Source organism: Toxotes jaculatrix, chromosome 3, assembly GCF_017976425.1.
Source record: "Toxotes jaculatrix isolate fToxJac2 chromosome 3, fToxJac2.pri, whole genome shotgun sequence".
NCBI classification, from domain to species: Eukaryota; Metazoa; Chordata; class Actinopteri; family Toxotidae; genus Toxotes; species Toxotes jaculatrix.
Genome location: NC_054396.1, coordinates 14776582 through 14800586, shown reverse-complemented (window position 1 = coordinate 14800586; position 24005 = coordinate 14776582). Strand labels below are relative to the sequence as shown.

Genomic DNA, 24005 nt, shown 5'->3' with positions numbered 1-24005 from the left:
GTCAAAATCGGCCAAAAAAAGTCAAAAATTTTTTTGACCTCAAAATGTCATAAAAAACGTCATAGTATAGTAAGGCGTTTTTTTCGGGCAAAAAAAGTCAAAATTTTTTTTGACCTCAAAATGTCATAAAAAACGTCATAGTATAGCAAGGCGTCAAAATCGGCCAAAAAAAGTCAAAAAATTTTTTGACCTCAAAATGTCATAAAAAACGTCATAGTATAGTAAGGCGTCAAAATGGGCCAAAAAAAGTCAAAAAATTTTTTGACCTCAAAATGTCATAAAAAACGTCATAGTATAGTAAGACGTTTTTTTCGGGCAAAAAAAGTCACAATTTTTTTTGACCTCAAAATGTCATAAAAAACGACATGGTATAGTATGGCTTTTTTTTCGGGCAAAAAAAGTCACAATTTTTTTTGACCTCAAAATGTCATAAAAAACGTCATAGTATAGTAAGGCGTCAAAATCGGCCAAAAAAAGTCACAATTTTTTTTGACCTCAAAATGTCATAAAAAACGTCATAGTATAGTAAGACGTTTTTTTCGGGCAAAAAAAGTCAAAAATTTTTTTGACCTCAAAATGTCATAAAAAACGACATAGTATAGTAAGGCGTCAAAATCGGCCAAAAAAAGTCTAAATTTTTTTTGACCTCAAAATGTCATAAAAAACGTCATAGTATAGTAAGGCGTTTTTTCGGGATAAAAAAAGTCAAAATTTTTTTTGACTTCAAAATGTCATAAAAAACGTCATAGTATAGTAAGGCGTCAAAATCGGCCAAAAAAAGTCAAAATTTTTTTTGACCTCAAAATGTCATAAAAAACGTCATAGTATAGTAAGGCGTTTTTTTCGGGCATAAAAAGTCAAAAAAATTTTTGACCTCAAAATGTCATAAAAAACGACATAGTATAGTAAGGCGTTTTTTTCGGGCAAAAAAAGTCAACAATTTTTTTGACCTCAAAATGTCATAAAAAACGACATAGTATAGTAAGGCGTCAAAATCGGCCAAAAAAAGTCAAAATTTTTTTTGACCTCAAAATGTCATAAAAAACGACATAGTATAGTAAGGCGTTTTTTTCGGGCAAAAAAAGTTAAAAATTTTTTTGACCTCAAAATGTCATAAAAACGTCATACTATAGTAAGGCGTTTTTTTCGGCCAAAAAAAGTCACAATTTTTTTTGACCTCAAAATGTCATAAAAAACGACATAGTATAGTAAGGCGTCAAAATCGGCCAAAAAAAGTCAAAATTTTTTTTGACCTCAAAATGTCATAAAAAACGTCATAGTATAGTAAGGCGTTTTTTCGGGATAAAAAAAGTCAAAAAATTTTTTTGACCTCAAAATGTCATAAAAAACGACATAGTATAGTAAGGCGTTTTTTTCGGGCAAAAAAAGTCAAAAATTTTTTTGACCTCAAAATGTCATAAAAAACGTCATAGTATAGTAAGGCGTCAAAATCGGCCAAAAAAAGTCACAATTTTTTTTGACCTCAAAATGTCATAAAAAACGACATAGTATAGTAAGGCGTTTTTTTCGGGCAAAAAAAGTCAAAAATTTTTTTGACCTCAAAATGTCATAAAAACGTCATAGTATAGTAAGGCGTTTTTTTCGGGCAAAAAAAGTCAACATTTTTTTTTACCTCAAAATGTCATAAAAAACGACATAGTATAGTAAGGCGTCAAAATCGGCCAAAAAAAGTCACAATTTTTTTTGACCTCAAAATGTCATAAAAAACGACATAGTATAGCAAGGCATCAAAATCGGCCAAAAAAAGTCAAAAATTTTTTGACCTCAAAATGTCATAAAAAACGTCATAGTATAGTAAGGCGTTTTTTTCGGGCAAAAAAAGTCAAAATTTTTTTTGACCTCAAAATGTCATAAAAAACGACATAGTATAGTAAGGCGTCAAAATCGGCCAAAAAAAGTCAAAATTTTTTTTGACCTCAAAATGTCATAAAAAACGTCATAGTATAGTAAGGCGTCAAAATCGGCCAAAAAAAGTCAAAATTTTTTTTGACCTCAAAATGTCATAAAAAACGTCATAGTATAGTAAGGCGTTTTTTTCGGGCAAAAAAAGTCAAAATTTTTTTTGACTTCAAAATGTCATAAAAAACGTCATAGTATAGCAAGGCGTCAAAATCGGCCAAAAAAAGTCAAAAATTTTTTTGACCTCAAAATGTCATAAAAAACGTCATAGTATAGTAAGGCGTCAAAATGGGCCAAAAAAAGTCAAAAAATTTTTTGACCTCAAAATGTCATAAAAAACGTCATAGTATAGTAAGACGTTTTTTTCGGGCAAAAAAAGTCACAATTTTTTTTTACCTCAAAATGTCATAAAAAACGACATGGTATAGTATGGCTTTTTTTTCGGGCAAAAAAAGTCACAATTTTTTTTTACCTCAAAATGTCATAAAAAACGTCATAGTATAGTAAGGCGTCAAAATCGGCCAAAAAAAGTCACAATTTTTTTTGACCTCAAAATGTCATAAAAAACGTCATAGTATAGTAAGGCGTTTTTCGGGCAAAAAAAGTCAAAATTTTTTTTGACCTCAAAATGTCATAAAAAACGTCATAGTATAGTAAGGCGTTTTTCGGGCAAAAAAAGTCAAAATTTTTTTTGACCTCAAAATGTCATAAAAAACGTCATAGTATAGTAAGGCGTCAAAATCGGCCAAAAAAAGTAAAAATTTTTTTTGACCTCAAAATGTCATAAAAAACGACATAGTATAGTAAGGCGTTTTTTTCGGGCAAAAAAAGTCAACAATTTTTTTGACCTCAAAATGTCATAAAAAACGACATAGTATAGTAAGGCGTCAAAATCGGCCAAAAAAAGTCAAAATTTTTTTTGACCTCAAAATGTCATAAAAAACGACATAGTATAGTAAGGCGTTTTTTTCGGCCAAAAAAAGTCACAATTTTTTTTGACCTCAAAATGTCATAAAAAACGACATAGTATAGTAAGGCGTCAAAATCGGCCAAAAAAAGTCAAAATTTTTTTTGACCTCAAAATGTCATAAAAAACGTCATAGTATAGTAAGGCGTTTTTTCGGGATAAAAAAAGTCAAAAATTTTTTTTGACCTCAAAATGTCATAAAAAACGACATAGTATAGTAAGGCGTTTTTTTCGGGCAAAAAAAGTCAAAAATTTTTTTGACCTCAAAATGTCATAAAAAACGTCATAGTATAGTAAGGCGTCAAAATCGGCCAAAAAAAGTCACAATTTTTTTTGACCTCAAAATGTCATAAAAAACGACATAGTATAGTAAGGCGTTTTTTTCGGGCAAAAAAAGTCAAAAATTTTTTTGACCTCAAAATGTCATAAAAACGTCATAGTATAGTAAGGCGTTTTTTTCGGCCAAAAAAAGTCAAAAATTTTTTTGACCTCAAAATGTCATAAAAAACGACATAGTATAGTAAGGCGTTTTTTTCGGGCAAAAAAAGTCAAAATTTTTTTTGACCTCAAAATGTCATAAAAAACGACATAGTATAGTAAGGCGTTTTTTTCGGGCAAAAAAAGTCAACAATTTTTTTGACCTCAAAATGTCATAAAAAACGACATAGTATAGTAAGGCGTTTTTTTCGGGCAAAAAAAGTCAACATTTTTTTTTACCTCAAAATGTCATAAAAAACGACATAGTATAGTAAGGCGTCAAAATCGGCCAAAAAAAGTCACAATTTTTTTTGACCTCAAAATGTCATAAAAAACGACATAGTATAGCAAGGCATCAAAATCGGCCAAAAAAAGTCAAAAATTTTTTGACCTCAAAATGTCATAAAAAACGTCATAGTATAGTAAGGCGTTTTTTTCGGGCAAAAAAAGTCAAAATTTTTTTTGACCTCAAAATGTCATAAAAAACGACATAGTATAGTAAGGCGTCAAAATCGGCCAAAAAAAGTCAAAATTTTTTTTGACCTCAAAATGTCATAAAAAACGTCATAGTATAGTAAGGCGTCAAAATCGGCCAAAAAAAGTCAAAATTTTTTTTGACCTCAAAATGTCATAAAAAACGTCATAGTATAGTAAGGCGTTTTTTTCGGGCAAAAAAAGTCAAAATTTTTTTTGACTTCAAAATGTCATAAAAAACGTCATAGTATAGCAAGGCGTCAAAATCGGCCAAAAAAAGTCAAAAATTTTTTTGACCTCAAAATGTCATAAAAAACGTCATAGTATAGTAAGGCGTCAAAATGGGCCAAAAAAAGTCAAAAAATTTTTTGACCTCAAAATGTCATAAAAAACGTCATAGTATAGTAAGACGTTTTTTTCGGGCAAAAAAAGTCACAATTTTTTTTTACCTCAAAATGTCATAAAAAACGACATGGTATAGTATGGCTTTTTTTTCGGGCAAAAAAAGTCACAATTTTTTTTTACCTCAAAATGTCATAAAAAACGTCATAGTATAGTAAGGCGTCAAAATCGGCCAAAAAAAGTCAAAATTTTTTTTGACCTCAAAATGTCATAAAAAACGTCATAGTATAGTAAGGCGTTTTTCGGGCAAAAAAAGTCAAAATTTTTTTTGACCTCAAAATGTCATAAAAAACGTCATAGTATAGTAAGGCGTTTTTCGGGCAAAAAAAGTCAAAATTTTTTTTGACCTCAAAATGTCATAAAAAACGTCATAGTATAGTAAGGCGTCAAAATCGGCCAAAAAAAGTAAACATTTTTTTTGACCTCAAAATGTCATAAAAAACGTCATAGTATAGTAAGGCGTTTTTTCGGGCAAAAAAAGTCAAAATTTTTTTTTACCTCAAAATGTCATAAAAAACGACATAGTATAGTAAGGCGTTTTTTTCGGCCAAAAAAAGTCAAAATTTTTTTTGACCTCAAAATGTCATAAAAAACGTCATAGTATAGTAAGGCGTTTTTTTCGGGCATAAAAAGTCAAAAAAATTTTTGACCTCAAAATGTCATAAAAAACGACATAGTATAGTAAGGCGTTTTTTTCGGGCAAAAAAAGTCAAAATTTTTTTTGACCTCAAAATGTCATAAAAAACGACATAGTATAGTAAGGCGTTTTTTTCGGCCAAAAAAAGTCAAAATTTTTTTTGACCTCAAAATGTCATAAAAAACGTCATAGTATAGTAAGGCGTTTTTTTCGGGCAAAAAAAGTCACAATTTTTTTTGACCTCAAAATGTCATAAAAAACATCATAGTATAGTAAGGTGTTTTTTTCAGCCAAAAAAAGTCAAAAAAATTTTTTGACCTCAAAATGTCATAAAAAACATCATAGTATAGTAAGGCGTTTTTTTCGGCCAAAAAATGTCAAAATTTTTTTTGAACTCACGATGTCATAAAAAACGTCATAGTATAGTAAGGCGTTTTTCGGGCAAAAAAAGTCAAAATTTTTTTTGACCTCAAAATGTCATAAAAAACGTCATAGTATAGTATGGCTTTTTTTTCGGGCAAAAAAAGTCAACATTTTTTTTTACCTCAAAATGTCATAAAAAACGACATAGTATAGTAAGGCGTTTTTTTCGGCCAAAAAAAGTCAAAATTTTTTTTGACCTCAAAATGTCATAAAAAACGTCATAGTATAGTAAGGCGTCAAAATCGGCCAAAAAAAGTCAAAATTTTTTTTGACCTCAAAATGTCATAAAAAAACGACATAGTATAGTAAGGTGTTTTTTTCGGCCAAAAAAAGTCAAAAAATTTTTTGACCTCAAAATGTCATAAAAAACGTCATAGTATAGTAAGGCGTTTTTTTCGGCCAAAAAAAGTCAAAAAATTTTTTGACCTCAAAATGTCATAAAATACGACATAGTATAGTAAGGCGTCAAAATCGGCCAAAAAAAGTCAAAAAAAATTTTTGACCTCAAAATGTCATAAAAAACATCATAGTATAGTAAGGCGTTTTTTTCGGCCAAAAAATGTCAAAATTTTTTTTGAACTCACGATGTCATAAAAAACGTCATAGTATAGTAAGGCGTTTTTTTCGGCCAAAAAAAGTCAAAAATTTTTTTGACCTCAAAATGTCATAAAAAACGTCATAGTATAGTAAGGCGTTTTTTTCGGGCAAAAAAAGTCAAAATTTTTTTTGACCTCAAAATGTCATAAAAACGTCATAGTATAGTAAGGCTTTTTTTTCGGCCAAAAAAAGTCAAAATTTTTTTTGACCTCAAAATGTCATAAAAAACGACATAGTATAGTAAGGCGTCAAAATCGGCCAAAAAAAGTCAAAAATTTTTTTGACCTCAAAATGTCATAAAAAACGTCATAGTATAGTAAGGTGTTTTTTCGGGCAAAAAAAGTCAAAATTTTTTTTGACCTCAAAATGTCATAAAAAACGACATAGTATAGTAAGGCGTCAAAATCGGCCAAAAAAAGTCAAAAAATTTTTTGACCTCAAAATGTCATAAAAAACGTCATAATATAGTAAGGTGTTTTTTCGGGCAAAAAAAGTCAAAATTTTTTTTGACCTCAAAATGTCATAAAAAACGACATAGTATAGTAAGGTGTCAAAATCGGCCAAAAAAAGTCAAAATTTTTTTTGACCTCAAAATGTCATAAAAAACGTCATAGTATAGTAAGGCGTTTTTTTCGGGCAAAAAAAGTCAAAATTTTTTTTACCTCAAAATGTCATAAAAAACGTCATAGTATAGTAAGGCGTCAAAATCGGCCAAAAAAAGTAAAAAATTTTTTTGACCTCAAAATGTCATAAAAAACGACATAGTATTGTAAGGCGTCAAAATCGGCCAAAAAAAGTCAAAATTTTTTTTGACCTCAAAATGTCATAAAAAACGTCATAGTATAGTAAGGCGTCAAAATCGGCCAAAAAAAGTCAAAAAATTTTTTGACCTCAAAATGTCATAAAAAACGTCATGGTATAGTATGGCTTTTTTTTCGGGCAAAAAAAGTCAAAATTTTTTTTGACCTCAAAATGTCATAAAAAACGACATAGTATAGTAAGGCGTTTTTTTCGGGCAAAAAAAGTCAAAATTTTTTTTGACCTCAAAATGTCATAAAAAACGACATAGTATAGTAAGGCGTTTTTTTCGGCCAAAAAAAGTCAAAAATTTTTTTGACCTCAAAATGTCATAAAAAACGACATAGTATAGTAAGGCGTTTTTTTCGGGCAAAAAAAGTCAAAATTTTTTTTGACCTCAAAATGTCATAAAAAACGACATAGTATAGTAAGGCGTCAAAATCGGCCAAAAAAAGTCAAAAATTTTTTTGACCTCAAAATGTCATAAAAAACGACATAGTATAGTAAGGCGTTTTTTTCGGCCAAAAAAAGTCAAAATTTTTTTTGACCTCAAAATGTCATAAAAAACGTCATAGTATAGTAAGGCGTTTTTTTCGGGCAAAAAAAGTCACAATTTTTTTTGACCTCAAAATGTCATAAAAAACATCATAGTATAGTAAGGTGTTTTTTTCAGCCAAAAAAAGTCAAAAAAATTTTTTGACCTCAAAATGTCATAAAAAACATCATAGTATAGTAAGGCGTTTTTTTCGGCCAAAAAATGTCAAAATTTTTTTTGAACTCACGATGTCATAAAAAACGTCATAGTATAGTAAGGCGTTTTTCGGGCAAAAAAAGTCAAAATTTTTTTTGACCTCAAAATGTCATAAAAAACGTCATAGTATAGTATGGCTTTTTTTTCGGGCAAAAAAAGTCAACATTTTTTTTTACCTCAAAATGTCATAAAAAACGACATAGTATAGTAAGGCGTTTTTTTCGGCCAAAAAAAGTCAAAATTTTTTTTGACCTCAAAATGTCATAAAAAACGTCATAGTATAGTAAGGCGTCAAAATCGGCCAAAAAAAGTCAAAATTTTTTTTGACCTCAAAATGTCATAAAAAAACGACATAGTATAGTAAGGTGTTTTTTTCGGCCAAAAAAAGTCAAAAAATTTTTTGACCTCAAAATGTCATAAAAAACGTCATAGTATAGTAAGGCGTTTTTTTCGGCCAAAAAAAGTCAAAAAATTTTTTGACCTCAAAATGTCATAAAATACGACATAGTATAGTAAGGCGTCAAAATCGGCCAAAAAAAGTCCGAATTTTTTTTGACCTCAAAATGTCATAAAAAACATCATAGTATAGTAAGGTGTTTTTTTCGGGCAAAAAAAGTCAAAAAAAATTTTTGACCTCAAAATGTCATAAAAAACATCATAGTATAGTAAGGCGTTTTTTTCGGCCAAAAAATGTCAAAATTTTTTTTGAACTCACGATGTCATAAAAAACGTCATAGTATAGTAAGGCGTTTTTTTCGGCCAAAAAAAGTCAAAAATTTTTTTGACCTCAAAATGTCATAAAAAACGTCATAGTATAGTAAGGCGTTTTTTTCGGGCAAAAAAAGTCAAAATTTTTTTTGACCTCAAAATGTCATAAAAACGTCATAGTATAGTAAGGCTTTTTTTTCGGCCAAAAAAAGTCAAAATTTTTTTTGACCTCAAAATGTCATAAAAAACGACATAGTATAGTAAGGCGTCAAAATCGGCCAAAAAAAGTCAAAAATTTTTTTGACCTCAAAATGTCATAAAAAACGTCATAGTATAGTAAGGTGTTTTTTCGGGCAAAAAAAGTCAAAATTTTTTTTGACCTCAAAATGTCATAAAAAACGACATAGTATAGTAAGGCGTCAAAATCGGCCAAAAAAAGTCAAAAAATTTTTTGACCTCAAAATGTCATAAAAAACGTCATAGTATAGTAAGGTGTTTTTTCGGGCAAAAAAAGTCAAAATTTTTTTTGACCTCAAAATGTCATAAAAAACGACATAGTATAGTAAGGTGTCAAAATCGGCCAAAAAAAGTCAAAATTTTTTTTGACCTCAAAATGTCATAAAAAACGTCATAGTATAGTAAGGCGTTTTTTTCGGGCAAAAAAAGTCAAAATTTTTTTTACCTCAAAATGTCATAAAAAACGTCATAGTATAGTAAGGCGTCAAAATCGGCCAAAAAAAGTAAAAAATTTTTTTGACCTCAAAATGTCATAAAAAACGACATAGTATTGTAAGGCGTCAAAATCGGCCAAAAAAAGTCAAAATTTTTTTTGACCTCAAAATGTCATAAAAAACGTCATAGTATAGTAAGGCGTCAAAATCGGCCAAAAAAAGTCAAAAAATTTTTTGACCTCAAAATGTCATAAAAAACGTCATGGTATATTATGGCTTTTTTTTCGGGCAAAAAAAGTCAAAATTTTTTTTGACCTCAAAATGTCATAAAAAACGACATAGTATAGTAAGGCGTTTTTTTCGGGCAAAAAAAGTCAAAATTTTTTTTGACCTCAAAATGTCATAAAAAACGACATAGTATAGTAAGGCGTTTTTTTCGGCCAAAAAAAGTCAAAAATTTTTTTGACCTCAAAATGTCATAAAAAACGACATAGTATAGTAAGGCGTTTTTTTCGGGCAAAAAAAGTCAAAATTTTTTTTGACCTCAAAATGTCATAAAAAACGTCATAGTATAGTAAGGCGTCAAAATCGGCCAAAAAAAGTCAAAATTTTTTTTGACCTCAAAATGTCATAAAAAACGTCATAGTATAGTAAGGCGTTTTTCGGGCAAAAAAAGTCAAAATTTTTTTTGACCTCAAAATGTCATAAAAAACGACATAGTATAGTAAGGCGTTTTTTTCGGGCATAAAAAGTCAAAAAATTTTTTGACCTCAAAATGTCATAAAAACGTCATAGTATAGTAAGGCGTTTTTTTCGGGCAAAAAAAGTCAAAATTTTTTTTGACCTCAAAATGTCATAAAAAACGTCATAGTATAGTAAGGCGTCAAAATCGGCCAAAAAAAGTCAAAATTTTTTTTGACCTCAAAATGTCATAAAAAACGTCATAGTATAGTAAGGCGTTTTTCGGGCAAAAAAAGTCAAAATTTTTTTTGACCTCAAAATTTCATAAAAAACGACATAGTATAGTAAGGCGTTTTTTTCGGCCAAAAAAAGTCAAAAAAATTTTTGACCTCAAAATGTCATAAAAAACGTCATAGTATAGTAAGGCGTTTTTTTCGGCCAAAAAAAGTCAAAAAATTTTTTGACCTCAAAATGTCATAAAATACGACATAGTATAGTAAGGCGTCAAAATCGGCCAAAAAAAGTCAGAATTTTTTTTGACCTCAAAATGTCATAAAAAACATCATAGTATAGTAAGGTGTTTTTTTCGGGCAAAAAAAGTCAAAAAAAATTTTTGACCTCAAAATGTCATAAAAAACATCATAGTATAGTAAGGCGTTTTTTTCGGCCAAAAAATGTCAAAATTTTTTTTGAACTCACGATGTCATAAAAAACGTCATAGTATAGTAAGGCGTTTTTTTCGGCCAAAAAAAGTCAAAAATTTTTTTGACCTCAAAATGTCATAAAAAACGTCATAGTATAGTAAGGCGTTTTTTTCGGGCAAAAAAAGTCAAAATTTTTTTTGACCTCAAAATGTCATAAAAACGTCATAGTATAGTAAGGCTTTTTTTTCGGCCAAAAAAAGTCAAAATTTTTTTTGACCTCAAAATGTCATAAAAAACGTCATAGTATAGTAAGGCGTCAAAATCGGCCAAAAAAAGTCAAAATTTTTTTTGACCTCAAAATGTCATAAAAAACGACATAGTATAGTAAGGCGTCAAAATCGGCCAAAAAAAGTCAAAATTTTTTTTGACCTCAAAATGTCATAAAAAACGTCATAGTATAGTAAGGCGTTTTTTTCGGGCAAAAAAAGTCAAAATTTTTTTTGACCTCAAAATGTCATAAAAAACGTCATAGTATAGTAAGGCGTCAAAATCGGCCAAAAAAAGTAAAAATTTTTTTTGACCTCAAAATGTCATAAAAAACGACATAGTATAGTAAGGCGTTTTTTTTGGCCAAAAAAAGTCAAAAATTTTTTTGACCTCAAAATGTCATAAAAAACGTCATAGTATAGTAAGGCGTTTTTTCGGGCAAAAAAAGTCAAAATTTTTTTTTACCTCAAAATGTCATAAAAAACGACATAGTATAGTAAGGCGTTTTTTTCGGCCAAAAAAAGTCAAAATTTTTTTTGACCTCAAAATGTCATAAAAAACGTCATAGTATAGTAAGGCGTTTTTTTCGGGCATAAAAAGTCAAAAAAATTTTTGACCTCAAAATGTCATAAAAAACGACATAGTATAGTAAGGCGTTTTTTTCGGGCAAAAAAAGTCAAAATTTTTTTTTGACCTCAAAATGTCATAAAAAACGTCATAGTATAGTAAGGCGTCAAAATCGGCCAAAAAAAGTCTAAATTTTTTTTGACCTCAAAATGTCATAAAAAACGTCATAGTATAGTAAGGCGTCAAAATCGGCCAAAAAAAGTCAGAATTTTTTTTGACCTCAAAATGTCATAAAAAACATCATAGTATAGTAAGGTGTTTTTTTCGGGCAAAAAAAAGTCAAAAAAATTTTTTGACCTCAAAATGTCATAAAAAACGACATAGTATAGTAAGGCGTCAAAATCGGCCAAAAAAAGTCAAAAAATTTTTTGACCTCAAAATGTCATAAAAAACGTCATAGTATAGTAAGGTGTTTTTTCGGGCAAAAAAAGTCAAAATTTTTTTTGACCTCAAAATGTCATAAAAAACGACATAGTATAGTAAGGTGTCAAAATCGGCCAAAAAAAGTCAAAATTTTTTTTGACCTCAAAATGTCATAAAAAACGTCATAGTATAGTAAGGCGTTTTTTTCGGGCAAAAAAAGTCAAAATTTTTTTTACCTCAAAATGTCATAAAAAACGTCATAGTATAGTAAGGCGTCAAAATCGGCCAAAAAAAGTAAAAAATTTTTTTGACCTCAAAATGTCATAAAAAACGACATAGTATTGTAAGGCGTCAAAATCGGCCAAAAAAAGTCAAAATTTTTTTTGACCTCAAAATGTCATAAAAAACGTCATAGTATAGTAAGGCGTCAAAATCGGCCAAAAAAAGTCAAAAAATTTTTTGACCTCAAAATGTCATAAAAAACGTCATGGTATAGTATGGCTTTTTTTTCGGGCAAAAAAAGTCAAAATTTTTTTTGACCTCAAAATGTCATAAAAAACGACATAGTATAGTAAGGCGTTTTTTTTCGGCCAAAAAAAGTCAAAAATTTTTTTGACCTCAAAATGTCATAAAAAACGACATAGTATAGTAAGGCGTTTTTTTCGGGCAAAAAAAGTCAAAATTTTTTTTGACCTCAAAATGTCATAAAAAACGACATAGTATAGTAAGGCGTCAAAATCGGCCAAAAAAAGTCAAAAATTTTTTTGACCTCAAAATGTCATAAAAAACGACATAGTATAGTAAGGCGTTTTTTTCGGCCAAAAAAAGTCAAAATTTTTTTTGACCTCAAAATGTCATAAAAAACGTCATAGTATAGTAAGGCGTTTTTTTCGGGCAAAAAAAGTCACAATTTTTTTTGACCTCAAAATGTCATAAAAAACATCATAGTATAGTAAGGTGTTTTTTTCAGCCAAAAAAAGTCAAAAAAATTTTTTGACCTCAAAATGTCATAAAAAACATCATAGTATAGTAAGGCGTTTTTTTCGGCCAAAAAATGTCAAAATTTTTTTTGAACTCACGATGTCATAAAAAACGTCATAGTATAGTAAGGCGTTTTTCGGGCAAAAAAAGTCAAAATTTTTTTTGACCTCAAAATGTCATAAAAAACGACATAGTATAGTAAGGCGTTTTTTTCGGCCAAAAAAAGTCAAAAATTTTTTTGACCTCAAAATGTCATAAAAAACGACATAGTATAGTAAGGCGTTTTTTTCGGGCAAAAAAAGTCAAAATTTTTTTTGACCTCAAAATGTCATAAAAAACGTCATAGTATAGTAAGGCGTCAAAATCGGCCAAAAAAAGTCAAAATTTTTTTTGACCTCAAAATGTCATAAAAAACGTCATAGTATAGTAAGGCGTTTTTCGGGCAAAAAAAGTCAAAATTTTTTTTGACCTCAAAATGTCATAAAAAACGACATAGTATAGTAAGGCGTTTTTTTCGGGCATAAAAAGTCAAAAAATTTTTTGACCTCAAAATGTCATAAAAACGTCATAGTATAGTAAGGCGTTTTTTTCGGGCAAAAAAAGTCAAAATTTTTTTTGACCTCAAAATGTCATAAAAAACGTCATAGTATAGTAAGGCGTCAAAATCGGCCAAAAAAAGTCAAAATTTTTTTTGACCTCAAAATGTCATAAAAAACGTCATAGTATAGTAAGGCGTTTTTCGGGCAAAAAAAGTCAAAATTTTTTTTGACCTCAAAATTTCATAAAAAACGACATAGTATAGTAAGGCGTTTTTTTCGGCCAAAAAAAGTCAAAAAAATTTTTGACCTCAAAATGTCATAAAAAACGTCATAGTATAGTAAGGCGTTTTTTTCGGCCAAAAAAAGTCAAAAAATTTTTTGACCTCAAAATGTCATAAAATACGACATAGTATAGTAAGGCGTCAAAATCGGCCAAAAAAAGTCAGAATTTTTTTTGACCTCAAAATGTCATAAAAAACATCATAGTATAGTAAGGTGTTTTTTTCGGGCAAAAAAAGTCAAAAAAAATTTTTGACCTCAAAATGTCATAAAAAACATCATAGTATAGTAAGGCGTTTTTTTCGGCCAAAAAATGTCAAAATTTTTTTTGAACTCACGATGTCATAAAAAACGTCATAGTATAGTAAGGCGTTTTTTTCGGCCAAAAAAAGTCAAAAATTTTTTTGACCTCAAAATGTCATAAAAAACGTCATAGTATAGTAAGGCGTTTTTTTCGGGCAAAAAAAGTCAAAATTTTTTTTGACCTCAAAATGTCATAAAAACGTCATAGTATAGTAAGGCTTTTTTTTCGGCCAAAAAAAGTCAAAATTTTTTTTGACCTCAAAATGTCATAAAAAACGTCATAGTATAGTAAGGCGTCAAAATCGGCCAAAAAAAGTCAAAATTTTTTTTGACCTCAAAATGTCATAAAAAACGACATAGTATAGTAAGGCGTCAAAATCGGCCAAAAAAAGTCAAATTTTTTTTTGACCTCAAAATGTCATAAAAAACGTCATAGTATAGTAAGGCGTTTTTTTCGGGCAAAAAAAGTCAAAATTTTTTTTGACCTCAAAATGTCATAAAAAACGTCATAGTATAGTAAGGCGTCAAAATCGGCCAAAAAAAGTAAAAATTTTTTTTGACCTCAAAATGTCATAAAAAACGACATAGTATAGTAAGGCGTTTTTTTTGGCCAAAAAAAGTCAAAAATTTTTTTGACCTCAAAATGTCATAAAAAACGTCATAGTATAGTAAGGCGTTTTTTCGGGCAAAAAAAGTCAAAATTTTTTTTTACCTCAAAATGTCATAAAAAACGACATAGTATAGTAAGGCGTTTTTTTCGGCCAAAAAAAGTCAAAATTTTTTTTGACCTCAAAATGTCATAAAAAACGTCATAGTATAGTAAGGCGTTTTTTTCGGGCATAAAAAGTCAAAAAAATTTTTGACCTCAAAATGTCATAAAAAACGACATAGTATAGTAAGGCGTTTTTTTCGGCCAAAAAAAGTCAAAATTTTTTTTTGACCTCAAAATGTCATAAAAAACGTCATAGTATAGTAAGGCGTCAAAATCGGCCAAAAAAAGTCTAAATTTTTTTTGACCTCAAAATGTCATAAAAAACGTCATAGTATAGTAAGGCGTCAAAATCGGCCAAAAAAAGTCAGAATTTTTTTTGACCTCAAAATGTCATAAAAAACATCATAGTATAGTAAGGTGTTTTTTTCGGGCAAAAAAAGTCAAAAAAATTTTTTGACCTCAAAATGTCATAAAAAACGACATAGTATAGTAAGGCGTCAAAATCGGCCAAAAAAAGTCAAAAAATTTTTTGACCTCAAAATGTCATAAAAAACGTCATAGTATAGTAAGGTGTTTTTTCGGGCAAAAAAAGTCAAAATTTTTTTTGACCTCAAAATGTCATAAAAAACGACATAGTATAGTAAGGTGTCAAAATCGGCCAAAAAAAGTCAAAATTTTTTTTGACCTCAAAATGTCATAAAAAACGTCATAGTATAGTAAGGCGTTTTTTTCGGGCAAAAAAAGTCAAAATTTTTTTTACCTCAAAATGTCATAAAAAACGTCATAGTATAGTAAGGCGTCAAAATCGGCCAAAAAAAGTAAAAAATTTTTTTGACCTCAAAATGTCATAAAAAACGACATAGTATTGTAAGGCGTCAAAATCGGCCAAAAAAAGTCAAAATTTTTTTTGACCTCAAAATGTCATAAAAAACGTCATAGTATAGTAAGGCGTCAAAATCGGCCAAAAAAAGTCAAAAAATTTTTTGACCTCAAAATGTCATAAAAAACGTCATGGTATAGTATGGCTTTTTTTTCGGGCAAAAAAAGTCAAAATTTTTTTTGACCTCAAAATGTCATAAAAAACGACATAGTATAGTAAGGCGTTTTTTTCGGGCAAAAAAAGTCAAAATTTTTTTTGACCTCAAAATGTCATAAAAAACGACATAGTATAGTAAGGCGTTTTTTTCGGCCAAAAAAAGTCAAAAATTTTTTTGACCTCAAAATGTCATAAAAAACGACATAGTATAGTAAGGCGTTTTTTTCGGGCAAAAAAAGTCAAAATTTTTTTTGACCTCAAAATGTCATAAAAAACGACATAGTATAGTAAGGCGTCAAAATCGGCCAAAAAAAGTCAAAAATTTTTTTGACCTCAAAATGTCATAAAAAACGACATAGTATAGTAAGGCGTTTTTTTCGGCCAAAAAAAGTCAAAATTTTTTTTGACCTCAAAATGTCATAAAAAACGTCATAGTATAGTAAGGCGTTTTTTTCGGGCAAAAAAAGTCACAATTTTTTTTGACCTCAAAATGTCATAAAAAACATCATAGTATAGTAAGGTGTTTTTTTCAGCCAAAAAAAGTCAAAAAAATTTTTTGACCTCAAAATGTCATAAAAAACATCATAGTATAGTAAGGCGTTTTTTTCGGCCAAAAAATGTCAAAATTTTTTTTGAACTCACGATGTCATAAAAAACGTCATAGTATAGTAAGGCGTTTTTCGGGCAAAAAAAGTCAAAATTTTTTTTGACCTCAAAATGTCATAAAAAACGTCATAGTATAGTATAGCTTTTTTTTCGGGCAAAAAAAGTCAACATTTTTTTTTACCTCAAAATGTCATAAAAAACGACATAGTATAGTAAGGCGTTTTTTTCGGCCAAAAAAAGTCAAAATTTTTTTTGACCTCAAAATGTCATAAAAAACGTCATAGTATAGTAAGGCGTCAAAATCGGCCAAAAAAAGTCAAAATTTTTTTTGACCTCAAAATGTCATAAAAAAACGACATAGTATAGTAAGGTGTTTTTTTCGGCCAAAAAAAGTCAAAAAATTTTTTGACCTCAAAATGTCATAAAAAACGTCATAGTATAGTAAGGCGTTTTTTTCGGCCAAAAAAAGTCAAAAAATTTTTTGACCTCAAAATGTCATAAAATACGACATAGTATAGTAAGGCGTCAAAATCGGCCAAAAAAAGTCAGAATTTTTTTTGACCTCAAAATGTCATAAAAAACATCATAGTATAGTAAGGTGTTTTTTTCGGGCAAAAAAAGTCAAAAAAAATTTTTGACCTCAAAATGTCATAAAAAACATCATAGTATAGTAAGGCGTTTTTTTCGGCCAAAAAATGTCAAAATTTTTTTTGAACTCACGATGTCATAAAAAACGTCATAGTATAGTAAGGCGTTTTTTTCGGCCAAAAAAAGTCAAAAATTTTTTTGACCTCAAAATGTCATAAAAAACGTCATAGTATAGTAAGGCGTTTTTTTCGGGCAAAAAAAGTCAAAATTTTTTTTGACCTCAAAATGTCATAAAAACGTCATAGTATAGTAAGGCTTTTTTTTCGGCCAAAAAAAGTCAAAATTTTTTTTGACCTCAAAATGTCATAAAAAACGACATAGTATAGTAAGGCGTCAAAATCGGCCAAAAAAAGTCAAAAATTTTTTTGACCTCAAAATGTCATAAAAAACGTCATAGTATAGTAAGGTGTTTTTTCGGGCAAAAAAAGTCAAAATTTTTTTTGACCTCAAAATGTCATAAAAAACGACATAGTATAGTAAGGCGTCAAAATCGGCCAAAAAAAGTCAAAAAATTTTTTGACCTCAAAATGTCATAAAAAACGTCATAGTATAGTAAGGTGTTTTTTCGGGCAAAAAAAGTCAAAATTTTTTTTGACCTCAAAATGTCATAAAAAACGACATAGTATAGTAAGGTGTCAAAATCGGCCAAAAAAAGTCAAAATTTTTTTTGACCTCAAAATGTCATAAAAAACGTCATAGTATAGTAAGGCGTTTTTTTCGGGCAAAAAAAGTCAAAATTTTTTTTACCTCAAAATGTCATAAAAAACGTCATAGTATAGTAAGGCGTCAAAATCGGCCAAAAAAAGTAAAAAATTTTTTTGACCTCAAAATGTCATAAAAAACGACATAGTATTGTAAGGCGTCAAAATCGGCCAAAAAAAGTCAAAATTTTTTTTGACCTCAAAATGTCATAAAAAACGTCATAGTATAGTAAGGCGTCAAAATCGGCCAAAAAAAGTCAAAAAATTTTTTGACCTCAAAATGTCATAAAAAACGTCATGGTATAGTATGGCTTTTTTTTCGGGCAAAAAAAGTCAAAATTTTTTTTGACCTCAAAATGTCATAAAAAACGACATAGTATAGTAAGGCGTTTTTTTCGGGCAAAAAAAGTCAAAATTTTTTTTGACCTCAAAATGTCATAAAAAACGACATAGTATAGTAAGGCGTTTTTTTCGGCCAAAAAAAGTCAAAAATTTTTTTGACCTCAAAATGTCATAAAAAACGACATAGTATAGTAAGGCGTTTTTTTCGGGCAAAAAAAGTCAAAATTTTTTTTGACCTCAAAATGTCATAAAAAACGTCATAGTATAGTAAGGCGTCAAAATCGGCCAAAAAAAGTCAAAATTTTTTTTGACCTCAAAATGTCATAAAAAACGTCATAGTATAGTAAGGCGTTTTTCGGGCAAAAAAAGTCAAAATTTTTTTTGACCTCAAAATGTCATAAAAAACGACATAGTATAGTAAGGCGTTTTTTTCGGGCATAAAAAGTCAAAAAATTTTTTGACCTCAAAATGTCATAAAAACGTCATAGTATAGTAAGGCGTTTTTTTCGGGCAAAAAAAGTCAAAATTTTTTTTGACCTCAAAATGTCATAAAAAACGTCATAGTATAGTAAGGCGTCAAAATCGGCCAAAAAAAGTCAAAATTTTTTTTGACCTCAAAATGTCATAAAAAACGTCATAGTATAGTAAGGCGTTTTTCGGGCAAAAAAAGTCAAAATTTTTTTTGACCTCAAAATTTCATAAAAAACGACATAGTATAGTAAGGCGTTTTTTTCGGCCAAAAAAAGTCAAAAAAATTTTTGACCTCAAAATGTCATAAAAAACGTCATAGTATAGTAAGGCGTTTTTTTCGGCCAAAAAAAGTCAAAAAATTTTTTGACCTCAAAATGTCATAAAATACGACATAGTATAGTAAGGCGTCAAAATCGGCCAAAAAAAGTCAGAATTTTTTTTGACCTCAAAATGTCATAAAAAACATCATAGTATAGTAAGGTGTTTTTTTCGGGCAAAAAAAGTCAAAAAAATTTTTTGACCTCAAAATGTCATAAAAAACATCATAGTATAGTAAGGCGTTTTTTTCGGCCAAAAAATGTCAAAATTTTTTTTGAACTCACGATGTCATAAAAAACGTCATAGTATAGTAAGGCGTTTTTTTCGGCCAAAAAAAGTCAAAAATTTTTTTGACCTCAAAATGTCATAAAAAACGTCATAGTATAGTAAGGCGTTTTTTTCGGGCAAAAAAAGTCAAAATTTTTTTTGACCTCAAAATGTCATAAAAACGTCATAGTATAGTAAGGCTTTTTTTTCGGCCAAAAAAAGTCAAAATTTTTTTTGACCTCAAAATGTCATAAAAAACGTCATAGTATAGTAAGGCGTCAAAATCGGCCAAAAAAAGTCAAAATTTTTTTTGACCTCAAAATGTCATAAAAAACGACATAGTATAGTAAGGCGTCAAAATCGGCCAAAAAAAGTCAAAAATTTTTTTGACCTCAAAATGTCATAAAAAACGTCATAGTATAGTAAGGCGTTTTTTTCGGGCAAAAAAAGTCAAAATTTTTTTTGACCTCAAAATGTCATAAAAAACGTCATAGTATAGTAAGGCGTCAAAATCGGCCAAAAAAAGTAAAAATTTTTTTTGACCTCAAAATGTCATAAAAAACGACATAGTATAGTAAGGCGTTTTTTTTGGCCAAAAAAAGTCAAAAATTTTTTTGACCTCAAAATGTCATAAAAAACGTCATAGTATAGTAAGGCGTTTTTTCGGGCAAAAAAAGTCAAAATTTTTTTTTACCCCAAAATGTCATAAAAAACGACATAGTATAGTAAGGCGTTTTTTTCGGCCAAAAAAAGTCAAAATTTTTTTTGACCTCAAAATGTCATAAAAAACGTCATAGTATAGTAAGGCGTTTTTTTCGGGCATAAAAAGTCAAAAAAATTTTTGACCTCAAAATGTCATAAAAAACGACATAGTATAGTAAGGCGTTTTTTTCGGGCAAAAAAAGTCAAAATTTTTTTTTGACCTCAAAATGTCATAAAAAACGTCATAGTATAGTAAGGCGTCAAAATCGGCCAAAAAAAGTCTAAATTTTTTTTGACCTCAAAATGTCATAAAAAACGTCATAGTATAGTAAGGCGTCAAAATCGGCCAAAAAAAGTCAGAATTTTTTTTGACCTCAAAATGTCATAAAAAACATCATAGTATAGTAAGGTGTTTTTTTCGGGCAAAAAAAGTCAAAAAAATTTTTTGACCTCAAAATGTCATAAAAAACATCATAGTATAGTAAGGCGTTTTTTTCGGCCAAAAAATGTCAAAATTTTTTTTGAACTCACGATGTCATAAAAAACGTCATAGTATAGTAAGGCGTTTTTTTCGGCCAAAAAAAGTCAAAAATTTTTTTGACCTCAAAATGTCATAAAAAACGTCATAGTATAGTAAGGCGTTTTTTTCGGGCAAAAAAAGTCAAAATTTTTTTTGACCTCAAAATGTCATAAAAACGTCATAGTATAGTAAGGCTTTTTTTTCGGCCAAAAAAAGTCAAAATTTTTTTTGACCTCAAAATGTCATAAAAAACGTCATAGTATAGTAAGGCGTCAAAATCGGCCAAAAAAAGTCAAAATTTTTTTTGACCTCAAAATGTCATAAAAAACGACATAGTATAGTAAGGCGTCAAAATCGGCCAAAAAAAGTCAAAATTTTTTTTGACCTCAAAATGTCATAAAAAACGTCATAGTATAGTAAGGCGTTTTTTTCGGGCAAAAAAAGTCAAAATTTTTTTTGACCTCAAAATGTCATAAAAAACGTCATAGTATAGTAAGGCGTCAAAATCGGCCAAAAAAAGTAAAAATTTTTTTTGACCTCAAAATGTCATAAAAAACGACATAGTATAGTAAGGCGTTTTTTTTGGCCAAAAAAAGTCAAAAATTTTTTTGACCTCAAAATGTCATAAAAAACGTCATAGTATAGTAAGGCGTTTTTTCGGGCAAAAAAAGTCAAAATTTTTTTTTACCTCAAAATGTCATAAAAAACGACATAGTATAGTAAGGCGTTTTTTTCGGCCAAAAAAAGTCAAAATTTTTTTTGACCTCAAAATGTCATAAAAAACGTCATAGTATAGTAAGGCGTTTTTTTCGGGCATAAAAAGTCAAAAAAATTTTTGACCTCAAAATGTCATAAAAAACGACATAGTATAGTAAGGCGTTTTTTTCGGGCAAAAAAAGTCCAAATTTTTTTTTGACCTCAAAATGTCATAAAAAACGTCATAGTATAGTAAGGCGTCAAAATCGGCCAAAAAAAGTCTAAATTTTTTTTGACCTCAAAATGTCATAAAAAACGTCATAGTATAGTAAGGCGTCAAAATCGGCCAAAAAAAGTCAAAAATTTTTTTGACCTCAAAATGTCATAAAAAACGTCATAGTATAGTAAGGCGTTTTTTTCGGGCAAAAAAAGTCAAACTTTTTTTTGACCTCAAAATGTCATAAAAAACGACATAGTATAGTAAGGCGTTTTTTTCGGGCAAAAAAAGTCAAAAATTTTTTTGACCTCAAAATGTCATAAAAAACGTCATAGTATAGTAAGGCGTTTTTTTCGGGCAAAAAAAGTCAAAAAATTTTTTGACCTCAAAATGTCATAAAAAACGTCATAGTATAGTAAGGCGTCAAAATCGGCCAAAAAAAAGTCCAAAAATTTTTTGACCTCAAAATGTCATAAAAAACGTCATAGTATAGTAAGGCGTCAAAAAATGCCAAAAAAAGTCACAATTTTTTTTGACCTCAAAATGTCATAAATTATTATTTCAAGTGCTGTGGTGTTTTTGTTTGTAAAGAACTGACCTTCAGGTACGAGCGCTCGCTGTGTGTCGCACAGGTTCGAGCTAGTCGGGTCGGACTCAGGGACTGTCATGTATGCGTGTAGCTGCCGCTTAGCTTGTTAGCCTAGCTGATTAGCATTACGCTAGCTCGGTTGCTCCGAGTTAAGTGCGGGGTGGGTGTTCTCGGCCGGTTGACCCATAGAGTAACCGCCTCTCCGCCAAATATGGAAAGTACACTACCTCCCACTAAAATCCAAGATGGTGCAGCTCAAATGGCCATGGTTTTGTCACAAAACCGACTCCCCGAAACCAATGGGTGACATCACAGGTGCTACGTCCGTGTTTTATACACTCTATGAACCTAACGTTAGACTGGGATGATTTTGCACCACTGGACTGGGTGAAACTAATATTTTGCATATTAAGGGGGGATACGAACGGCCCCTCCCAATTTGAGATGATCCCTGTTTCTACTGAAATGTGATTGGCTCAGCCGCTCAGTCAGTCATCAAACTGTCAAAAGAAAACAAGAAAGACGGGCCAGGTAAATTAAGAAAGAAGCCACAGACACACACACACTTAATTGCTTTTATTTGAGCAAAACCACATGCAAGCAATACACAAACCGTGTTATTTTTCCATGTTTTCATGCTACTAAATAAAGCAGAAATTGAACATAATTTTGCCAGTCTTTTTGCCTCTGTTCTCTGCGCGTGCACGCGCACACACTAGTTTTAATTTTTAAATAAACATAGTGTTTGAGTATGCATAGTGTGTGAGCATATGTAGCTTACTTTAGTGCACTCTACTTACTGTATATCATGTATATCATTAGATTGTTTTTATATTGCAAATAAAGTATTCATGTTAAAATCACAGTTCCACTTACATCCGTTGTGCGATCAGGTAAAAGGCCTCTCCAAACCAAGCTCCCGGGCTGAATTTCAACCCCAGCCCGCCCCTGTTGTTGATTTTATATGATGCTGTAATAAATCTTCTCTACAGGCAAGTATGATATGTATGAATGTATGCATGTATGTCCCAAAAGGCAACTTGAGGTAAGTATAAGGTCAGAAAAGAAAGTCAGAAAAACAGGAAATCCTGTTAACAGTCAACATTTATTAAATTCAAGACAGATACCCATAGGTAGCCTTCTTGTAGACTTACCCTCTCCAAATAACTCCACTACATTTCTATAGTTTATGCCGTTACTCGTTATATGTTATGAACATAAGTTCCTCAAAATTTTGCCAACCATTCAGATGGCTCTATTACCTCCAATGATGGCAGAGCGCATAGTAGCAGCACGAGCTGGTGGACTGGCCTGATTTCAGCGAGAAGAAACGACATGAAACATCAACATGAACCCAGAGCCAAAGCCGGCTGAGCGTGAGTCTGAGCCCTCCAGCTCAGAATCAGGCAGCCATCTTTGGCCGTGTTTAAGCAGGTGTTGTATAGTTGCTTGTGAGCAGTGACATAAGCATAAATCAGCATATCTACATTCTTACCGACAGGTCAGTTTACTGACGGGTAAATTTACTGACGGGTGAATTTACCGATGGGTGAATTTAACAACAGGTCAGTTTACTGACGGGTGAATTTACCGACGGGTGAATTTACCGACAGGTCAGTTTACCGACGGGTCAGTTTACCGACGGGTGAATTTACAGACGGGTGAATTAACCGATAGGTCAGTTTACCGACAGGTCAGTTTACTGACGGGTGAATTTACTGACAGGTCAGTTTACCGTCAGGTCAGTTTACCGATGGGTGAATTTACTGACGGGTCAGTTTACTATGTAATATAAAATAACCAATATTTTTAAAAAATGGCACAGCCCCGACACTGAGACAACCCATTGCGTGAGTACTTTTACTTTAAAAAAATACTTTAAAGTAAATTTAAAAGTAAGTACTTAGCACTTTTACTTAAGTAAGATTCTTGATGTAGTACTTCCACTTTTACTTGAGGAAAATGTTTTGAGGGATATTTGTACTTTTACTTAAGTACTAAGCTTCAGTACTTCCTCCACCACTGCACACAGCGGACATGTTGTGGACAGGTTGGTTAGCCACTGTGCTGCTCAATGCTCGCCTGCTAGCTGGCTGCAAACTGTGGAATGGATTGAGACACGCCTCTGTTCAGGAAATCCATTCCACATTTTGCAGCCAGTTAGCAGAGCAGCCGGCAGGGACTCACATGTGGGGTCATTTCAGCAGACAACATTAAAGCACAGACATGGTTCATGGATCAGAAATCTCTGCAGGTTGGATAGGAAATTTCCGATCTGTGAATTTTGTTGGTATGGAAGCTGATACGGGATCGGATCGGCCCCATCCCTACATAGAAGACATTTTGGGGGTTTTCTATTTCAGTTTCACTTCCATAAAAGTGGTGTTATATAATTGGGGCAAACTTGAAGTTTGGATAAAGCCTGTCTGTCTGAATAAGAAATAAGCCCTTCAAAAAGAAGTGGCAAAAATGACAAAAACAGCTCATTTGGCCTTATAAGAATTTATTATCCACTGTTACTTGTAATGGGATGATTAGTTTCATTTGTGTCATCAGTGAGAGCCTGTTTATCTTCTTTTTTCCTCGAGCTTGCTGGGTGCAACATCATCTTTGAAGAACTTCTAATTAAAAAGCCTGCCTCTTATTATTTTTCACACATAACAAAACATTT

The 24005-nt window shown here is 30.6% G+C and overlaps 1 protein-coding gene across 1 annotated transcript in view; it reads left to right on the top strand.

The window, feature by feature from the left end:
* The window catches only part of pfkfb4b (6-phosphofructo-2-kinase/fructose-2,6-biphosphatase 4b), a 65112-nt gene that overhangs the window by 37834 nt on the left and 3273 nt on the right, over positions 1 to 24005 (top strand). The window lies entirely within an intron of this gene.